The following is a 22,794-nucleotide window of genomic DNA, read 5'->3' as shown; positions in this document are numbered from 1 at the left end:
TTGCTGTAAGGTTTTTGAGATTAGTCTTGTTTTTTATTTGTGGTCTTTTTCTTAAGTAGTATAAATCTTGTGTGACGGCTCTGTAAAATGCGTCCACCATGTTATCTGGTGATAGCTGGGGTGTGAACCTGGATTTGGGTTTCAATTCTTTCATGGAAAAAGGAGTTGGCTGTATTTCTAACTCATGAATGGTTTGATGTATTGGATAGTCTCCTGGTTCTTGTAGGGATCGTAATAGGTGAATACCGCTTAGTTCTTCTATGGTTATATCACTTCTAGTTATGGTTTCAGATGTTTTTTTCCTTTTTTCAACTTGAGTCGCAAAAAATTTTTTAAGTTTTAATTTCCGAACAAATTTGAAAAGATCCACATGTATTTCTATGGGTTCAAACTCAGTTGTCGGGGCGAATGATAGGCCTTTATTCAATACATTAATTTCATCTTCAGTTAGTATTTGGTTCGATATGTTCATCACCAAGTTATTTATTTCTGTTGTTTTTTGGCAGCTTCTTTCGACGCCGCCCGTGTTAATCGTCGATAGGCATCTGAGCCGTCTGGATTTTCTGGGTCCTCCTGATCCTCTCTTACCTCTTCTCCGACTCGTTTCTGTGAGGTGTCTGGTGCTTTGCTGATCTGAAAACGGACTTGTTTCGTCTGAATGTTTCTGTTTCCTTGTTTGTATCTTTTGATTTGATTTAGAAATCCTTGTCCCTTCGGTTTTGCAGTTCCTAATACTGTTTCCACGTCATTCTCATTTTCGGGTTCTTCCTCTGCCTCTGAACTGGACGGTGAAGTGTTGGGAGTAGTCTCTCTTGATGTTGGTTTGATTTTATTATATTTCTCTTGGAAAGTGTATACTCTATCCTCTTGGTAATCTCTGTCATCACGATAGAATTTTCTCAATTTTCTCAATTTTATCTCGTCTTGATATTCTTTGAGAATTTCATGCATTTTCAAAAAGTTCTTTTCTTTAGTCACTTCTAAGGCTTTTGCCTCTTTAATTTCCTTTTTTATATTTTCAATTTGATCAGTTATTCGTCTGTGTTCTCTCTGTGCATGCTCAATTAGCATTTCTAACATGTGTTTTGAACATTGATTGAGGTTTGTTTTCCAATTGTTAGCCAAATCTTTATCATCGTCTTTACTGAAATCTGGAAAGATCAAAATGCGAAGTCCTCTTGGGATCTGGTCCTTTGATACATAGTTTTTCAGAGAGATTATTTCCCAATACTTATCAATTTCTTTGCGAGAGGCCCTCTCTAGTTTTACAAATTTATATCCGAGGTCCTCTCTTTTCGGAAAACTTGAAGTGAAAGCATGGGTGTTATTCCCTTTGGCAGAGAAAAGTTTGTTTGCTTCTTCTTCTCTATTCTCCATGTATTCTGCCATTTTTTGAATTCGTTTTCCCAAATTGGTCTGCGTGGTACTGTATCCCCTAGTAACAATCTACTGAGTGAGGAACTTCTTGAGTGGGGATATCATAAGGTGTACTCTCGCGACCCGTATGTTAGTGCTATTAAAGTTGGCAATGGTTTTCTTATTTTATTATTTTATTCTTGTGTCGCAAGGATGTGGGTCAACACGGAGACATAGAGTCCCTCAGCTCCGTTTGTAAAGTAAGCAGTAGTTTGTTTGTGCCTACACCTCTTTGCGCCAAATTTCTGATGTAAATGAATAAAAGTACGTAGTCAAGTTTCTTCAAGTATATTTTCTTAATTTATTTGATATATGTTCTGCCCATATGGATGACACGTGTTTCGGCGTTCCATTGGCGCCTTTTTCAAATCCGGGCTGAATGCAAGCGTAACATGTAATAAAACAAAACACAAAATATGACATATGAAATAGCATTTTAGCATATTTTATAACACATTTAGTAGTTAGAATAGTGACTTAGGCTGTGTAGTATATCCTTTTAGCATTCTCAAATTGCATGAACACCTAAAAGTGCAGCACCTCTTAGTTACCTCAAATGGTTAAAAATAAATCCATTACAGTGACTATGTTAGTTTTTTAAAATTAAATTTGTGCAATCCGAAAAAGAAGTAAGTATGGGATGGCATGGACCTAACAATTTTTGGCTGTCAGAAAAGCATGTGAATTTGTTTTCTTACCCTTATTGAATGTAATGCTAATCTCCCTTTCCTTATTTCCGGGAATTAGTTTTTAGTTGAAGTGTATCACGGTAGTTCCAGGGTTAAATCCCACCTAGAACAAATTTGGTTGTTCTGTTATGCTAACATTAGCCTTTTAACCTTCTATCGGATTGATTCTTTATGCATGATTCCCTAGCATATATTTAGACACATTTTAAACTCTAGTAAGCATGACTAGTAACATCTTTCTCATTGCATTTGTGTAAAAAGTGCTATTCATATTTACAATCCTCCAATCGCATTACATATCCTTGGTCTCATGCATTCTGTTACTCTAGCGGTCACTAAGAATTACTTTTTCAGTTACAATGACTGGTAACCGATTTGCTCCCCATTTGTGTTTACCAAAACACCCTTTCGCGTGAGTTTGAAATCCCAACCAAAATATATTTTGTTTATGCCACTCGGCATCAAGCGTGCTGAATTCTACATTGAGCATGCTTGTAGCGGTGGTCTTTCCACCCCTTAAAAGCGCTTACCTACAAAATTCTCTTGCTCATGCCTCAAGCATCGGGGGTCCTGTTATGGTTCTGGCAAATCCTTGTTCATAAAGAGTTACAGATTGCTAGTCCCTCTTTCCTTTTGTTCATTTACAAAATTCGGCGGCCATACTTTGGGCTGAGTTTTAGTACGTAAGTCCTTTTTTCCTTTTTGATGTTTAAAATGATCTGTTGCATTTGTGTTTAGTGTAACATTGATTTGAATTTAAACTTCCGTATTTATCTTGCGCGGCTGATCTGTTACTTATTATTATGTCCAAATTTACAAAAATTAAAGTTAAAGGAGTAACTAATTTTTCCTTTATATTATGTATACCTAAGACAGTTTCCTGTTGGGAATGGTGCATTATGGTAACTTTAGTTTTCTTCATTGACCATTATTTTCTCACTATATTTTATTAGCATTCTTTTCACAATTTCAGAATGGTGCATTGTGGTACCTGTGGTTTGATGTAAATTTCGCCTCTCTCATCTGTTTAACTTTCATCTGATTAGCTTTTTTTTTTTTTTTTTTTTTTCTGTGTTTAGTGTAACATTGATTCGAATTTAAACTTCCGTATTTATCTTGCGCGGCTGATCTGTTACTTATTATTATGTCCAAATTTACAAAAATGAAAGTTAAAGGAGTAACTAATTTTTCACTATGTTTATTAGTATTTTATTCCCCCCCCCCCACGCAATCTCTTTATATTATGTATAACTAAGACAGTTTCCTGTTGGGAATGATGCATTATGGTAACTTTAGTTTTCTTCATTGACCATTATTTTCTCACTATATTTTATTAGCATTCTTTTCACAATTTCAGAATGGTGCATTGTGGTACCTGTGGTTTGATGTAAATTTCGCCTCTCTCATCTGTTTGACTTTCATCTGATTAGCGGTTTCGCCCATTTAGGATCTCCCCATGTGTATATCTAAAACATATGATTTAACAGTGCACATTCTTTTCACAATTTCAGAATAGTGCATTGTGGTACCTGTGGTTTGATGTTAATTTCGCCTCTCTCATCTGTTTAACTTTCATCTGATTAGCGGTTTCGCCCATATATAGGATCTCCCCATGTGTATTTCTGAAGCATATGTTTTAACATTGCAGTGTTCAATAATATTTTTCTATGCAACAAATTATAATTGAACAAAATAGAAAACAGGAAAAAAGAGATTGCGTGGGGGGGGGGAATAAAATACTAATAAACATAGTGAAAAATTAGTCACTCCTTTAACTTTCATTTTTGTAAATTTGGACATAATAATAAGTAACAGATCAGCCGCGCAAGATAAATACGGAAGTTTAAATTCGAATCAATGTTACACTAAACACAGAAAAAAAAAAAAAAAAAAAAGCTAATCAGATGAAAGTTAAACAGATGAGAGAGGCGAAATTTACATCAAACCACAGGTACCACAATGCACCATTCTGAAATTGTGAAAAGAATGCTAATAAAATATAGTGAGAAAATAATGGTCAATGAAGAAAACTAAAGTTACCATAATGCACCATTCCCAACAGGAAACTGTCTTAGGTATACATAATATAAAGGAAAAATTAGTTACTCCTTTAACTTTAATTTTTGTAAATTTGGACATAATAATAAGTAACAGATCAGCCGCGCAAGATAAATACGGAAGTTTAAATTCAAATCAATGTTACACTAAACACAAATGCAACAGATCATTTTAAACATCAAAAAGGAAAAAAGGACTTACGTACTAAAACTCAGCCCAAAGTATGGCCGCCGAATTTTGTAAATGAACAAAAGGAAAGAGGGACTAGCAATCTGTAACTCTTTATGAACAAGGATTTGCCAGAACCATAACAGGACCCCCGATGCTTGAGGCATGAGCAAGAGAATTTTGTAGGTAAGCGCTTTTAAGGGGTGGAAAGACCACCGCTACAAGCATGCTCAATGTAGAATTCAGCACGCTTGATGCCGAGTGGCATAAACAAAATATATTTTGGTTGGGATTTCAAACTCACGCGAAAGGGTGTTTTGGTAAACACAAATGGGGAGCAAATCGGTTACCAGTCATTGTAACTGAAAAAGTAATTCTTAGTGACCGCTAGAGTAACAGAATGCATGAGACCAAGGATATGTAATGCGATTGGAGGATTGTAAATATGAATAGCACTTTTTACACAAATGCAATGAGAAAGATGTTACTAGTCATGCTTACTAGAGTTTAAAATGTGTCTAAATATATGCTAGGGAATCATGCATAAAGAATCAATCCGATAGAAGGTTAAAAGGCTAATGTTAGCATAACAGAACAACCAAATTTGTTCTAGGTGGGATTTAACCCTGGAACTACCGTGATACACTTCAACTAAAAACTAATTCCCGGAAATAAGGAAAGGGAGATTCGCATTACATTCAATAAGGGTAAGAAAACAAATTCACATGCTTTTCTGACAGCCAAAAATTGTTAGGTCCATGCCATCCCATACTTACTTCTTTTTCGGATTGCACAAATTTAATTTTAAAAAACTAACATAGTCACTGTAATGGATTTATTTTTAACCATTTGAGGTAACTAAGAGGTGCTGCACTTTTAGGTGTTCATGCAATTTGAGAATGCTAAAAGGATATACTACACAGCCTAAGTCACTATTCTAACTACTAAATGTGTTATAAAATATGCTAAAATGCTATTTCATATGTTATATTTTGTGTTTTGTTTTATTACATGTTACGCTTGCATTCAGCCCGGATTTGAAAAAGGCGCCAATGGAACGCCGAAACACGTGTCATCCATATGGGCAGAACATATATCAAATAAATTAAGAAAATATACTTGAAGAAACTTGACTACGTACTTTTATTCATTTACATCAGAAATTTGGCGCAAAGAGGTGTAGGCACAAACAAACTACTGCATTCTAGAAATACAATGTAAAGCTGCAGACATTTCCCATGTTGCAATTTATCATGCACGTGGCCTTATTCTTGCAGCATGCTGCAGACCCTATGCACTAGTTATGGCAAGAGGAGCTGGGATGAAACAAGTATTATTACTTTATGGTCAGTTTATATTTATTTTGCAGAAAATGTTCTTGCGTTCCATGGTTAAATCTTGTTATCAAGGATATGTGATAAGTAGTTACATGAATCTAACTATGTTATTTCTCTTTATGTGATTGGCTATTGCAACATTGTTTACTCGCTAGACTTTAGATTAGCAACATGTGTACCGAGCTCATTGAAATGTCTGCATATCCCATGAAATTATGTGGAACTATGCAAAACACTTCTAAAAATTACAGATACATGATTCTACAATGCACCTAATTCTCTGTTTTTTTCCCACTCTCCCTCCTCTTCCTTACAGCATGCTGACTAGCTGCTGGGTGTACCTCAGAGTCTCACTGGGCCCCGGCACCCCTGGCCGTCCTCTCTCACACTTGTCCCAGGATCCTTCACCCCACCCACACTCAGTGCACTTGAGAAATTAATCCAAGAGAGTGTCTCTCTCTGCACTTACCCCTGTCTCAACCGACCAGGTGCACTTGACCCTCCCAAGCCCTGTGACCCTCTATGCACTTGCTCGATCCGCACGCATCTTGCCGCAAGATCATCTGTTCTGTTCTCCCTTGTCTTCACCCCTTAATTGTACTGTTAAAACTGCAGAATAACCGGCAGGCCTATTTGCTGTATTCCAAATGATTAAATGTATTTTAAGCACTTACTCTGCCTGTGCAGACTATTATTGTCTCTGAATTTCAAGGGTTCTGGGTAACTGTTTGTTTTTCCCCATGCTAACACCCTGTATGAGCACTTTGGAACTCTTTTCTCGGTATAGGCTCTATATAAATAAACAATACCATACCATATCATACCATGCCCTGCAGGATTCATTCACACGCATCTCTCAAATAAGCCTCATTTTATCGAAAATGTATAGAAGTCTAAGAGAGAAATACTGTTTGACTGACCTTCATTTGCTATTTTGGTCGGATGTGAATGATGGCCTTCAGTAACACAATCCATTCCGAGACTTAACGAGAACCCCTTTGAAAGCAGAAATATCAAAAAGCTCTCAACAGACAACCTCTCCCCACTCTGAATATGAGGTTCATCTTCCAAAATTGACACTATTCAGCCTGTTTATAAGTCAAGTTAAGACACTTGGGGCCTCATTACATGGTATGCGGTAACCATGGCGCTATTAGTGCCATGGTTGCCGCCAGTATTTTACTGTGTCTGCCTTGGTGGATGGCGGAATTACCACCCTACTCCAAGGTGAGCGGGGGCGGCAATTCCCCATTTACCAAGGCACTTCCTCATTCCCATTTCTGCCCCCATAGGGCTCAATGGGAATGGGGAAGGAGCTAATTACGGTACTGCAAATTGCAGTACCATAATTACCACCAAGGTCCCTTTGCGGGCCCGTTCCTTAACGGCTGGTAGAAGGTCGGGTCCCGCAAAAGGACCTCGTAGTAAGGCGGTAAGGCTTTACCGGTACCGGTGCCCTTACCGGTACCGGTAAACCCTTACCGCATTCTGTGTAATGAGGCCCTTGGTGTCTACTTAGACACCACCTTAACCATGTTAAAACAAGTAAACACCCTAGCCTCCTCCACCTCCTATACCTCCAAACTAATTTCCCTTAGTCGTAAATTCCTAACACCTGATAACTGTGTTACATTAGGAAGAGCACTTATACTTTCCAAGCTCGACTATTGTAACATCCTCTTCCTCGGCACATCCAAAATCAAAATAGCCAAACTCTAACTTATGCAGAATAAAGCCCTTAGAGCTGCACTAGGCATAAACAAATCTGATCACATCTCCAATATCAGGAGAGACAACCACTGTCTCCCCATCCAAGCCAGAATCCTATTTAAAACCCTAAGCATTACGTATAAATGCATTGCCAACAAAGCTCCTAAATATCTCATCAACACAGTCATGAAGAAATCTCAGACCAGACTTCTCAGATCCAATAACAATTCACATCTTGAAATTCCACGATATAAAAAAGAAAAAGCGGTGGGCAGCAGCTTTAAAGTCCTTGCTCCCAGAAACTGGAACACCTTACCCACCAATATCAAGAACAAAACATCCTACCCACAATAAAAAAATCATTGAAAACTTGGTTATTCAACCAATATTAACTAAGCCATGATCACTAACCCTTCCCGACCTGACCCCCCATTTGTATATACACTGCATGTAATATTTTGTATTGTTTTATTATATCTCTGCTATTATATAAAGATTGTATTCACCCACTGTCTGTAACTACGCTGTGATACCTCCGGGTCTGGGTGTATAATAAATGTAATAAATAATAATAATAAATAATAATTGCACTCCTGTTTTCATTCTGTTCCTGGTCCCATTCATGGATTTCATTGCCAATGGTTTCTCTAAGATTCTAGAGGGCGTTTGCCTGGCTTTCTGATTCCTTAATCGGAGCAGGAGTGGACACTCTGCATGAGATCACGTTGCTGATACCTAGGCTGTTTTTGTCCAGCCTCCACCCAGCAAACTCCCACTTACTACTAATGTTGCCTAGCCCCACATATGTCCCTTGTCAAGAAAGCCACTTTAATTCAGTGGCAAGCAATCATTATCCTCCGACATTTTTGCCCAACCTTTTAATCCCCAAAACTGTGTTGTGTTCAGCTACTGGCCCTTTTAGATTAAATCACTGCCTCTAATAAATTAAAGAGGCATCGTAACTTCACTTAAGCAAAATAATTTTACTGAATTACACAGGGTCTGTTGTGTTGAACTGGTTCAACTTAATTGCCTCTTAAATAAAACTAAAATGTTCTCACTGGATTTGAATGGTTTTGTTATCTATATCTCCCACCACTTGAAGTACTACAGTTTTTCTCCTCATATCATAACTAATGTCATATGCAATGTTAACGCTGTATTGTTAAACTATGCACTATGGGTTGTCCCCCCATTACTGGTTTGGAAGCCACTGGCCATGACCTGAGGCCATGTGGCGTGGCCTAGTGGTCACTTTGCAAGGGGCATGGCCTCTGGTGATTCCCCCGTCCCACTTTGCTGCCCAATCACCTAGAGGAAGCGAAAGAGGTCAAGCGACTGGGATGTGAAAGATTAAGAGCATAACAGACTCAGACACGGAAGTGCAGGAACATGAGGGATTGGGATGAGGAAGAGGAAGAGCATAAGGGACCACAATGAGGAAGAGAAAGAGCATAATGGAATAGGAAAACTAGTATGAGGGACCGCAATTAGAAAGAGCAATACCATAGGAGACCAGGACGTGCAAGAATAAGAACATGAAGGACCATGATGCGGAAGACCAAGAGAATGAGGAACTGCAAAGTGGAAGACCAAGAGAATGAGGAACTGCCATGTGAAAGAGCATGAGGGACTGCAATGAGGAAATGCAACAAATACATAGCAACAAAGAAGAGTATGACAAGTGAAAGAAAAATGAACTTTGATGAGGAAGAAAATGAGGGGCCACGACAAGGAAGGAAAACGGGGCCTGTGATGAGAAAAAGAATGAGGGACCACACAACAAAGAGCAAGAGCATGAGGAACCGGGATGATGAAGAGCACGTGGGACCACACCAAGGGAGGAAGCACCTGAAGGGCCTAAATAAGGAAGAGCCCGAACATAATGGACTGCAACAAGGAAGAGCATGAGGAACCATGACAAAGAAAACAAATAGAAACCATGATGAGGAACAGGAGTGGACTGAAGAAGAGGATCCCTTCTTAAACAATTTTAATTACATCCATGCACGCAATCCTTTCCCTTCAGACTTTCCCACAAACACTGAAGAAGTTTGTGAAGTTCAATTCATTATCTTTTCTTAAATTAACATCTTAGTCCTTCCTTTGGGCAAATATTTTGAGGCTATTTAGAATTAAATCCACATATCTAAATTCCTTGCCTTAGATGCTGAGGAGTTTGTCCTAAATTAACTAAAACATTTGTAGCGAAATGTGCCTCATTGCGAGGTTGGTGTTGCCGAAATTTTTGCCATTCATTCTGTTACCAATAGTTTTCTTTGAAATGAAGGAATTGTTTCCAGTTTTATTTAACTGATGTATTCTGTTTTTTCAAGCTAAGTGGAGGAGTTACTTTAAATCATCTCCTCAAATAAACTTTCAAATATTAGATGATCTACTGTGGTGGAATAGCCAAATGTGGCAAATCCTCAATAATACTCATGGAGTCCCCGACAATGAGGACTTACACCATTATGATCCTAAAGCTATTATAATCATGTGGTAATTCTTGGAACCAAGTGGCACTAATGGTAAATGAGATTGGTGATAATTCTACTGGTTTAGTACATGTTCAGCCTCCCTACATTCTCCCCTGGGTCAAACATTCTCTTAGCCCCTTCTAATATTATTGTAAGCACATTGGTCTCATTACAAGTTTGGTGGTAATTCGATGGGAGATCCACTGAATTACTGCAAAATTAATTTACAAAGGCATTATGATATTATATGATAGTATACACAAGGGGCCTTATTACGACCCTGGAGGTAACCGCTTTTTGAGGCATGACTACCCCCATTCCTGGTACTGGGTCCGGGTTCCCTGAATAAGGAAATACTGGGCCATTCCGATGTTGGAGGGCCCGGTATTTCCCCATTCAAGGAACACGGACCCGGTACATCCCCATTCCCATTTCAGCCCCCATAGGGCTCAATGGGAATGGGGATGATGCTAACAACGGGCCCGTTGATGACGTGCCTGTTGTTAGCATCCTGGTCGGCTTGCGGGACACGCTAAGGACGCCTGGTTTTACCAGTCATCCTTAGCGGGTCCCGCGAGCAGACCTCGTAATGACATTTCCCAATGACTGCTCCCCATCTGCAAAGGAAAAGAAGCTGGAGGGCTCCTTAAGTAGGGAAAAAGAGCGACAACCAGGAAGGCACCAGGTGGGCGGAGCTTGCTAAGTGGGGAAAATGAGCAGCAACCTAGAAGGCACCAGGTGGGCAGGGCTTAGGCCAGGTGACCTAGATCCTCTTGCACCTGCTCCCCATTTGCAAAGGAAAAGAGGCTGGAGGGCTCCTTAAGTAGGGAAAAAGAGCAGCAACCAGGAAGGCACCAGGTGGGTGGGGCTTGCTAAGTGGGGAAAAAAAGCAGCAACCTGGAAGGTGCCAGGTGGGCGGAGCTTAGGCCAGGTGACTTAGATCCACCTGCACCTGCTCTCCATCTGCAAAGGAAAAGAGTCTGGAAGGCTGTTTAAGTAGGGAAAAAAGCGGCAACCAGGAAGGCACCAGGTGGGCAGAGCTTGCTAAGTGGGGAAAAAGAGCGGCAACCTGGTAGGCACCAGGTGGGCGGGGCTTAGGCCAGGTGACATAGATCCACTTGCACCTGCTCCCCATCTGCAAAGGAAAGAGGGTGGAGGGCTTGAAAAGCAGTGGTTGATCCCCATAGAGTGGTTGAAGAGCAGTGTTGATCCCCATTATTTGAGTCCATAGGACTCCATGTGGTTTTTGGCACAATTACCACAGGCAGTAATTATGCTGCAATAGTTCTGCTGATTTTGGGCCTTAAAATTGAAGAAATGACAGCATAATTCTGAAGGTGAATTCTCCACATCAAGGTCAAACTCAGAATTTGTCTGTGCAATAAAAATGGCATTAAAATGTAAAACACATAAAAAATGTAAAACATAAAAATGGAACTACTTCCACTGTTTAACTGCACCGCCAAACTTTTAATGAGGCCCATTGTTGTTAGCCATATTTGCTAATATTGCTAAAATGAATGCTTTTCTTGTATAAAAAGTCATAGTGGCTGCAATGCACCAGGCCCTGGCACTCAATTGTTCCGGCCACCACCTATTTAATCAGTCTTCTTCACCAGTGTTCTCTGCACAGGACGTGCAAAGACAAGGACCTCACCTGTTTGTGCCTGTTCCAGCCTGACATTGCCAAGGGCCTGACCCACTATACTACATTTCACCTACCAACTAATTGCTATTACTGCTACTCACCAAAAGACATCACCATGTATCGCCTCCATCCACATCTCATCCCCACTGGGGTTCGAATGGTCAAGTCCCCCCCACAGGCCCGACAAGCTCACCCTAGCAAATCTCATACATTTTGCCATTTCCCCCTCCTACACCCACAGACAAAATGCACACGCCCTCTCATGTTAATTAATGTTTGTTTAGCAGTCGGTCATGTTGCAAAGATTGCTGACCTCATCCCATACAACAACCTTGATACCCCGTTCATCACTGAAACCTGGTTTACCCCATCCTCCCCACATGTTTATGACGCCCTTCTACCCCAAGGCTACTGCATCCAACAGGAAGAGCAGTAGGTGGAGTGGCAATCATCCAAAGGAGTGATTGGTCATGCTCCATCATCCCTGCTCCCAGAACAAGCTCATTTGAATCACCTGCCGCTGGTTCCCCCTTTTGCACAAGGAATCCATCACCTTCCACCTCATCTACAGACCACCTCACAGGCACAGGCGTGACACTTTCATTGCAGGCATCTCCAACATACTCTTCTCTGCCGAATTAGCACATTCAAATAATGTCTTTCTCAGTGATTTAAACACCCTTGAATCACAGGCTGACAACCACACTCGAACTACGCTTCTCACACTGACCACTTATATGGACCTTAAGCAAATTGTGCTCTCTCCCACGCACAACAAAGGGAACACGCTAGACTTAGTCCTCACATCATCCCCCTGCATCAACTGTGCAGACCCTATCCCAATTGGCTGGTCTGACCATGCCACCATTCCATTATCAGTCACCCCCTCGACTACAGCTCACAAAGGTCAGGCTAAAGTCCTCCTCACTCAACGTCGCTCATTCACTACCATCACTGAGCTAGGAGCAAACTTTGCAGACTTCCCCACCACAGGGAATGCCTCAGGCCTCCTGTTATTATTCAGCAAGTTTGCTATTAAACTGGTGTACACTCACGCCTCCCTGAAACCCAGCAGGGCTAAGACCAAACCATCCGCCCCATGGTACACCCCCGAGCTAGCATCACATAAACACTCAATCAGAGCCCTAGAGAAAAGATGGCACAAATTCATAACTAAGGAGAACTAACCAACCTCAAGTCTCTGTGCGCAAACTGTAGGATTCTAATTACCAAGGGTAAAGCTGCTTAATATTCCACTACCATTGTGACCTCCTCTAACAGGAGCAAAGCCCTTTTTAAAATAGTAACACATTGTACCAAACACTCAACCGACCCAGAGATATCAGCAACTCAGGAAAATGCAACATAATCCACACATTTTTTATTGACAAAATAGACAACATATGAGAGACCATTAAATCAACCTCTCACAGTATCAGCACCACCTGCACTCCTGCATGCACACTGCCCCTCTGGGGGCGATCATTCCAAAAGGCAGAGAGCTCAGTGTGAGTATAGATATGTCAACGATCAATTAGGACCACTTCTACAGGGTATTTAAGTTGGCACGTTTAATTGGCAAGGTGTCCGGGTGGACACGGAAGGCAGAACATTTTTAATACTTCTGGTACCAAAGGATTAACAAAGTAGCCAGAATCCAAAGTATTAGCTGGGGGTTTCTTCATTCACACAGAGGGGGTCAGAATCCTATAATCACCAATCTCATAATCTCATAATCCTGCTACTAATCCCAAATTAGGCAAGAGTAGGGGAGTAACTGAGAGCTGAAACTGTATTTATAGTGTATTGCTTTAATAGCCAAAGAGTACCAGTTAGGATGTCTCAGGTTAGAGGGAAAACACTTACATTTGAATTGCTATGCTGACACAATATGAAATGCTTATTGGTGCAGTGTGTTTTCTTATATTCTTATATTTTGATGTGTGTCTAATGCAAAAGGCTGTGTGATGCAGAGTGTGTTTTTCTGGCTGATGAAGCTGAATATGTACATAAAACTGTGAAAGCATGCAGTGGTCTTTATTGTGTTTGGGTTGCATCCAGAGGTAAATGAGCATCTAGAATGAAATGCACGGTACAAAGTATGTAGATGCATAGCTAGAATCCTGTGATATACAAACTGTGTCAGAATGCGAAGCGTCAGGATCTCTAGTACATATTTGGTACACTGGCCTGGAAAACTTTGGCTAAGTGCATCAGTCAGGCATGGCAGAATAGCATTTCCTGATAGTGTGCTGTGCTGGGCACACACTGGATCATGTTTGGCAATAGTGATGTGCACTACTAAGTGGTTTTGAAGTTGGCATACAATGCTTTATGCAAGCAGTGGGAGACATGTCTGAGATTAATGTTACAGATTTGTGCAAGTATGCAGAAGCCAAGTTCTTTGCTTTGGGTTCATGGACTTCAGATACACTGAATGGGCCTCATTAAGACCCGGGCGGTAAGGGATTACCGGTACCGGTAAGGGCACCGGTACCAGTAATCCCTTACCACCCTGCTGCAAGTTCCCTTTGCGGGTCCTCCCTTAACACCTGGTTTGACCCGCAAAGGGACCTTAGAGCTAATTTGCGGTACCGTTATTAGCACCTTCCCCATTCAGCCCTGTGGGGGCTCAATGGGAATGGGGAAGGGCCTGGTGAATGGGGAATTACCGCCCCGCCTATCTTGGAATGGGGCGGTAATAGCTCCATTCACCAGGGCAGAGTCGTTAAGGATTTGGAGGCAGCCATGGCGCTATTAGCGCCATGGCTACCTCCAACCTCGTAATGAACCCCAATGTGTGGAGAGAGTGCCTATTTGCCAAATAAGGAAGAGAGGAGCCTGGAAAATATTTGAAGAGGGTACAGTATTACACATGTGCTTGGCCAGGCTTTTTGGTTGTAATGATGCTAAGTCTCAAAAAGACATTCTTATCAGGTTAGGTTAAAATCTTTGGTTTCTCCTGCACAGGGTACTGGAAAATTGGCTCTATGTTATTTTTTCGTTAGGAATGCACCCAAAGTATTTTACTTTGCCTGAATTCTGTTTTTTTATTTGGGGGTTCCGTCCCAAGCCCCTCCTTTCCCTGCACCAATCCCCATACCCCAGGCCAGTCCCTACCTGTTTTAAACCCTCACCCCGTATAATTCAATGAGTTTTTTCCAGCAGAATTCTGACGAAGTAAAATACTTTGGCAGAATTCCTGTCAAAAAAATGACTGGATACCCTGGAAATCAAAACAAATGATGAACAGAATATGCTGAAATGTTAGGGTGATTTGACAAAATTACATAAAAAAATTATTCAAATAGAAGACGCATCAGATGAGGGGCAGACACTGCTTTCACAGTTACAAGCTAGGCGCGATGTAATGACAGGTCAATTGTCACGATTACGTGCAAACCCACAGCGCTGTGAAATGTTGCAAATTGAATTGGAACTTAAAAGAAAGCAAGTCGAGGAAAATTTGGAACAGCTTAACTATTTAAAAGGGGGGTTTTCATATTTGATTTGATTTGAATTATTTATAGCACGCACACAATGAACTAAATCGAATCCTGGCGCAGATGGAAATATTAAGGCCTGCTCGGAATGCCAGAAAGGAGTAGGCCCTCCTAAATTCAGGGGGAGGCTATTCCACAATCTGGGGCCAGCAACTGAGAATCTGCAGTCTTCACATTGGCTGAAATGAAATCATTGCATTAAAACATTAAACAGTTTGCTCGGGTCATGGAGTGTTTAGAAAGTGAACTTGTTCATTTGATATCTGAGGGCGATAGAACTCTGTAAGTAGTCACTGATTACAAAAGTCACAGAAATAAATGGTTTAATCATAAAAATTAGAAAAGAACAGTCCAAATTTGATACATTTCATGATGAAACACAGATATTGCCTAAACAGCTGTGAGCAACTTGAAAGTGTTTCCCTGACTAGTCCCCGGTGGTCTGTCCTCCAGGTGGCCAGGACAAGGCTATCGCTATTGGATCCAGCTCCTGGCGGTGGACCAGTTAGGGAGGGTCACCAGGATGGAGGGTCCTTTCGGAGTAGAAATGGAACACTGACGGGTGAGACGCACTATCCCCCTTCCTCCAACACCTTTTCCCCATCCTATGTAATCCAAGTAGGATACTCAGAAACTCTACCCCCCCTTTTTCGATGTGAACACTTTCGCATACCACGAAAGACAACGGACTAACACCCAACATAAGGGTCAGGCAGAGTCAGGCAACTGACCAGAATCACAAACACCTGACGGGCCTTTCCCTTCCCCACAGGGATAAAAGGTGGAGCACGAGAGCACACTACGAGCAAGGCAGACTGCAGGACAGGACAGCTATCCCAGTACCGCAATTCAAGAGTCAGAGAAAGGGGGCGCAAACTGAAGAGTGACCAGGAGAGAAGCGACCTTGCCCTTTCCGACTCAGACCCAGAAAGCCTCCCTGAAAGGAATCGTAAAACCGCAAACAATAGCTAATGTGAGTTGCAACCATACACAGAGCCCTCCTACACTGATAACCAGGCCAGGGAGAGGTGCCTGCTACCGTGGTACCTTCCTTGACTCCAGAGCGAAGAAAATCCAAGCAGTTCATCACAGCCGGTTAGTCGAGGGGAAAATTGTCCTGAATGAAAGTTGCAAATGGCAAATTTAATAAAAGAACTGTGAACTCCTACAGGGAAGACCAGCTGCAGGGGCTTCAACACCACGTGGGTGCTCACTCGAGAGACTGTGGTTAATATCCCCATTGTTGAAACTACCGAGACCAGAAGGCTTTGGCAAAGCCACAAGGGAAAGGTCAAAGTGGTCATACAGAGGCCTAGCAAAATCCTCTGTACAGCCAAGAGTCTTTGGCTGACACATAATTGGAAAGCTAAGGGACACAATCCTGCATAGTAAAAAGGAGAAGGAACATGGGGCCTCATTACGAGGCTGGCGGTAGCCATGCCTGTAGTACAGGCACGGCTGCCGCTGGTATTCATTTCTTCCCGTGCCCACAAAAGGTCAATAACCGGGTCATTACGACCTTGCCGGACCCGGTAATGGCCCTTTTCTGGGTGGCCGAATTTTTTTTGCCCATTCCCATTGAGCCCAGTAAGGCTCAATGGGAATGGGTAGGGTGGTAGTACCGGTACCGTTAATAACGGTACCGGTATTGTGGGTGCCGTGGGTGCCGGTATGGCCACCAGGTCAGACCTGGTGGTTGCAAAGGCACCCGCGAGCAGAACTCATAGTTTGCCGGTACGGTAACAACGGTACTGGCAAGCTTACCGGTACTGTTGTTACTGTACCAGCAAACTCATAATGAGGTCAACAGTGAATCCGACAGAGAGATGCAGATAGACAGGGGCGAAAAATGAGGCCTAATGAACATTGTGGTAACAAGAATGAACCCGACAGAGGGATGTTCACAGTGGAGTGTTTAAAATACATTAAGACTTGTGAATGAAAGAAAAGCCATGGTGAACCCGACAGAGGGACGCTGCTATTCGAGAGGGATCTGAGCCCAACAGAGGTGGATTCCGGGGTGAAAAGCCATCACTCGTATACCTACAGAAAGGAACTTTTTATTTGTTATTTTGAATATATCAGGTCCTCGAAGGCAAGAGACTTTTTAAGCGAAAAGGGACTTAACCATCGAAGGCCTGATAGCTGAGAACGGAACTGTCATCTCGTGCTGGGAAAGCTCGAGAGTGTGCTGAGCTCAGGAGTCAATTTCTCTGAATCAGGAGGAATTGTACTAAACTTTGTGACTTCTAATAGCAATCCAAAGATCTTGCCAACCGTCTCATGGAAAGAGGCTATCTGAAGAAACTCATTTCTGGAGCCAAGAAGAGAGCCAGATTTACTGATAGAGAAATTCTTCTGACCCCTAATACTGCTCTGAAACACAATTTTGAACATAACAAAATGACCCGTGTCATCACACATGGGCCCCATACTTTTAAAATAAAAAAACAAATATGTAAATACTGGCCAATTGTAAAATTGAGCCTGCCAGACTCACCCATACCACAATTTGCCTTCAAAAGAGCTAAGAATATACGGGATACTCTTGCGGATCTTGCTCAGTGTGCCAGTTCACCTCCAAAATGGAAAAAATGTAATATCGGAAGAAAGATCTGGATTCTGAATTCTATGACAAATTGCAAAACTAAACAAGCAATCTACTGTATCGAATGCCCCTGTGGGTTACGATATGTAGGCCAGACGAGCCGGTCCGTGAACATCAGAATATCCGAGCATCGATCTCGGATTAGGTGCAAAAATACAACGGCACCCCTAGTGAATTACTTTTTGGAAAAACATCACACTCCCAATGACATCAAATGGTGGATCCTAGACGTGGTCAAGAATCCGCTAACATACCACATTGCTTACAAGAATTCCTACCTCTAATATAAACACGAGACGCCACTGCACACCCTCAAATTTAGAGGCTCACCTTTGTTCTTAAACTGCCCTTTAATTATGGTTGCTATCAGAAGACATGCTCATCCTCAAACCATGATATTTACATTTTCTGTACCTTCTATCTCTGCTCCGTGTGAGCAGATGTGCAGTACACACTGATGTACTGACACTTCCTAAATGGATCACCCTTTTAACCCTGAACACACACCACTGCACGCTAAATGGCCACTTAGCCCATATCATCATTAGACACCTCCACTAAACAAGACAATTTAAGTTTAACTTTTCGCTTTTTCCCTGCACAAACTGGGATTGCTTCAAAACAGCACACGTATAAAGCAACCATGCACAACTATCCTGCAGGGCATTTCTATATCCTAGTTTTGGCTCTCCCCTTACGAGCACACCCAGGTAAATAACATACACATGCTTCGCCTCATAGATGAAGCAAATATTTTCCGTTTGTTATATATTCCGCCGCACTACCATTATGTTCATATTACGCTCAGTGCACATAATGTTGCATTCCTATTAGTGAGGAATCCTGAATGCGAGCGTTACAGCTGCTTATAATCAGTTAGGTAATACCAATAACGAGACGAATAAACCTACTGGCGTAACCAATTGCTTTCAAACACAATACCGCCTCACTCTGAAGTGATTGACAGCGTTACACACGAATCCGTGCGCGACAGTCCCTGATGGCCAAAGCAATCCGCTCGTCCAATCAGATGCGCACTCGAATGACACACCTTCTGCAGCAGCGTTAGTATCGCTGCCAAACCGTGACTCAGCTCAGCAGTAATGAGGTCCTCGCACTACTACCGAAATGTGATGCACTACGAGGACACAACGAACAGGATTTCACGGAAATTCTAACCACATCAGGTATATGCCTGCCCACCGTGGCAATTTGTTTTTTCTACTTCACTTTAAAAGTTAGCACAATACTGATGTGTGCAATCACTGGGCTCATGCAGAACTCACAACGAACCCCTTTCTCCCGCTTTCTTTTCAGGACAATTGGAAGTTAATAAAGGGTTCCACCTAATGAGACATATGTAATACGAGCTTTCTACCACAACCAGCCCAGCCATTATAAACTGCACACCGCGGCTTTTTCATATGACTCTCAACCATGATTCCAGATATTAACTCTCTTCAATAAGAAGGTAACCTTTCGTTAAGCAAGGGCACCTTGCAATAATGGTGTGGCTAATGAGTATTATCACCCTGTAGGTCTGCAATAACAGTATTTCTGAAGGTGCTCTCTCTTCAACCTTTGGGTTTTTTTTAACTACCAGTTGCAAAAAAAGCTTTTGTAATGTGCTAATTTTTGATGTTTAATACCAGATTCAGCTCAACAGCAAAAAATTAGAAATGTTGCAACCTTAGGGTATTGTGTGTGAATGTGTTCCACTTTTACACACTTTACTTTAGACCTTTGTTAAGACCTGAATCCTTAACTATTTCAGAATTCATACTTCTGCTGTGAGATTTGAACCTGTCTACCTGCAGACCTGTGGTGTGCATCCTGAACCAGTGGGGGACTACAGCCCTAGCCGAGTGAGCACTTGTTCAGCCCTTACCAACAACCAGGATAAGGGCATTCTCACCAGATTTCCCCCCACCCTTTTTTTACTGCAATCCAAACTTCTGATTCATTACAGCCCATTAGTATCTGAAAACACTCATTAATACTATTCTTTGTCTGCCTTCAAACAGGGTAAAGCTTGCACTTTCCTTGTTTTCACCCTGAGGAAGGCTTCGATCTAAACAAGTTTGCCCAGCAAGGGGCCATTTCGCCGAAACGTGATATGGATGTTAATTTAACTGAAACCAAAAACTTTTAAAAGTTCACTTGGACCTTTTGCAATTTGAACTTCACATCGGATAGGAAGGTCCTATAAAAACAGAACTTTGATGAGTCCATGTTTGTTTCTTGGATCTCCACATAACACGAAAACGTTGGCAGACCTGCATTTATGGGACTGTGGAACCCAGGATATTATTAAAGGCTGCAGTACCCTTTGTGTGTTTGTGTGTCTTTCTCTCTTTTGGTTGGATTAATTATGACCAAAGTCGGATGCATTTATTGCCTATTAGTTTTTTGCAACAAAAAAATATTTTTTCACTGTTAGACCTTTTGCGTTTACTTTAAAATTTGACCATTGCACTTCTGCAACCAAGTTTTTCGGTCCATTGTTGTAAATTGGATTCAACAACTGTGTGCCTCTATATTTGTGCTTTTTTGCTTGTTTTTTCTGCTTGTTTTTCTAATTAGTTATGTCCCTTCTTATTTAGTAATGTCTTCTCTAACTTAATATGTCTATAATATTTGTATTGTAATGAAATATGTTTTATTAAATATGCTACATTAAATTTGGTTTAACAATAAGGACTGTTTTCAGTATCTAGAGTGGCACAAAATAACTGTGATATCTGTTTTGGATACACACAAATTCTAAATTACCTAGACTTAGTTTCTATTTAGCTCCAGCATAGTGGATACTATTGTTATACATATATATTCTTTTGAATGTCCCAATCCACATATTGCTTTAAGGGACTCTCCCTACCATATTCTCTTTGTATGAATTGCTCAGGAGTTCCGCCTTGTCCCGTGCTCAAAACATGGGGAAGGGAGACCCCGGCTACCATATCCTGACTTATCATTTATGAATATTTCTTTCTTATGAATATTATCCCACACCCTTTCTGTATCTAGTTGTAAGGTTTGGCAATCGTAATTTTTTTGTATAGGCCCTTTTAGTTGACAAGCTGCCACTAGGACTGCCTTATTTTCATTTGATTGTCGTAGCTTGCTGCCATCTTAGATTTAGGTTTAGATTAGGTGTTTTTCCAACCGCATATACAGTTTAATAAACATCCTTGAACTGTGATCACTTGTGTCTGTCTTTACTGTTGCCACCATGAGTTCCTTACATTTAGTGTCAGAATTGGGATGTGACTCAATTGAAACTAATTGGGGAACCCTAGAATTTCAAAAACCTAGTCAGATAGCCTCTAATCCTTCCATCACCACCAAGGAACCAATAGGGTTTGATATCTGCAGCAGTAGGGTAGCTATTAACCCCGCTGGGAAAAGAGGAATGATTCCTACAGACTTTTGATACCCCTTCCGAGGTACTAAATACGATTGGCCCCAAAATCTTGCCCAGCGTGAAAGTTCGGGATAGACGTCTTAGCAGGCATTATTGATCATCCCAACTTCCGGGGAGATGTGAAGGTTCTCGTACAGAATCATGATGCAATCCCTTTTGAGATATGCCAGGGATATCAAATTGCCCAGGGGATTTTGGAAAGAGCTCTATTTCCTCAGTTTAAAGAAAGTGAACCGGATAAAACAGAAAGAGGTATCTTAGGCTTTGGGGAAGCTGATACAAATCTTAACATTGAAGAAAGCAAGGGAGAAGAGCCCACCATCTATCCCAACCTAGCCTTCGCCAAGCAAAAAGATGCAGCTCTTGCTGAAGATTTTCTACAAGCAATTCAGGGAGGAGAAGGCTTAGAGAAAGGAAGCCCCTTTTTCATCTTAAAACAGGGATTGCTTTAAAGAAGAGAGACATATACGGAAGGTTTAGTAAAAACACAGTTGATAATACCCATGAGCCACCAAAAGGTTGGACTGGAGATTGCGCATTTTCATCTTACAAGGGACATTTAGGACAATATAAAACCCAGGCCCATATTTGTGGGAAATTTTACCGGCCAAGTATCCTTGCCAATATAAAAACCTTCATCCAGACAGACATGCTAAATATGTCAAAACACCAGTACACACATCCCATTACCTGCCCCTCTGAAACCGTTGACGATCATAGAAGTCCCATTTTCAAGAATCGGTTTGGACACAATTAGACCTCTTGAGGCATCCAGATTGGGTAATAAATATGTCCTTGTGATTGTGGATTATGCAACCCGATATCCCGAGGCATTCCCAATGTGCAATCATACCACACAGCAGATCCTTGAACATCTTCTACCGTGTTTCTGCAGGGTCGGTTTTCCCAAGGAAATACTAACAGACCAGGGTTCGAATTTTATGAGTACACTTATGGCCAAGATTAAAGAGCTACTCCAAATTACCACCTTGTGAACTTCTGTGTACCATCCCCAGACCGATGGCTTGGTAGAATGATATAATAAAACCCTGAAACTAATTTTAAAAAAATTGGTAGACAAGGACGGAAAAGACTGTGACCGAATGATCCAGTGGGCACTATTTGCAGTGAGAAAAACCCGCCAGGCTTCCACAGGTTTCTCTCCCTTTGAACCGCTCTATGGTAGAGAGCCCAGAGATGTCCTGTACGTGCTTCGGGAAACCTGGGAAGAACGAGAGGAGGTCCTCATTCCCATCTCGCAAACCGCTACCAGAATGCGAGAACATATGAAACTGGTTTGAGCCTTAGTTTGTACTCATATGTGTAGGTGCCTTTCCCCGGCTTACTACGTGTGAGAGAAAATAAAATTATCACCCCTGTCGTGGAAGGAGGCACTGAGACCCGGCTGCAAGAGTTCAAAGGATGGTTTATTTCTCCAGCTAGGAAATAACCCAAAAAACTCCCTACCAAACATTTATATCATACTTGTATATATATCAATTAAAGTAACTCTAACAAAAAGTGCTAAATGGACCCGATTGGCCAGGCGGTGTGGTGCTGTAGGTGTGGGTGGCATCTCTTCCTTCTGGTTGGCTGAGTGGCTGATGAGATGACGGACGTCAAATATCTTGTGTTCCACGCAGGTCAGGGTCCGGTCACTGTGGTCACTACCTAAGCTAATATGTTACATTCGAAAAACACTAAATAACAAATTATCTAAAACATTTTATGCTACTTTTCATATTTCTACACA

At 41.5% G+C, this 22,794-nt stretch overlaps 1 protein-coding gene and 1 long non-coding RNA gene across 4 annotated transcripts in view; one reads left to right on the top strand and one right to left on the bottom strand.

The window, feature by feature from the left end:
- The window catches only part of LOC138569074 (uncharacterized), a 510,565-nt gene that overhangs the window by 185,798 nt on the left and 301,973 nt on the right, over positions 1-22,794 (bottom strand). The gene's annotated exons all lie outside the window — the stretch shown is intronic.
- Positions 18,696-20,819, top strand: LOC138569072 (uncharacterized). 2 transcript variants are annotated; one of them, XR_011303104.1, is made up of 3 exons: positions 18,696-18,804; positions 18,935-19,088; positions 19,642-20,819. It is a non-coding gene; the product is annotated as an uncharacterized lncRNA (long non-coding RNA). The 2 variants fall into 2 exon arrangements; XR_011303103.1 differs by having other exon boundaries at positions 19,392-20,819.

This window comes from Ambystoma mexicanum, chromosome 2q, assembly GCF_040938575.1.
Source record: "Ambystoma mexicanum isolate Mex_15411 chromosome 2q, UKY_AmexF1_1, whole genome shotgun sequence".
Taxonomy (NCBI): Eukaryota; Metazoa; Chordata; class Amphibia; order Caudata; family Ambystomatidae; genus Ambystoma; species Ambystoma mexicanum.
Note: the sequence above shows the minus strand (reverse complement) of the source record. Positions and strands in the feature narration are given on the sequence as shown.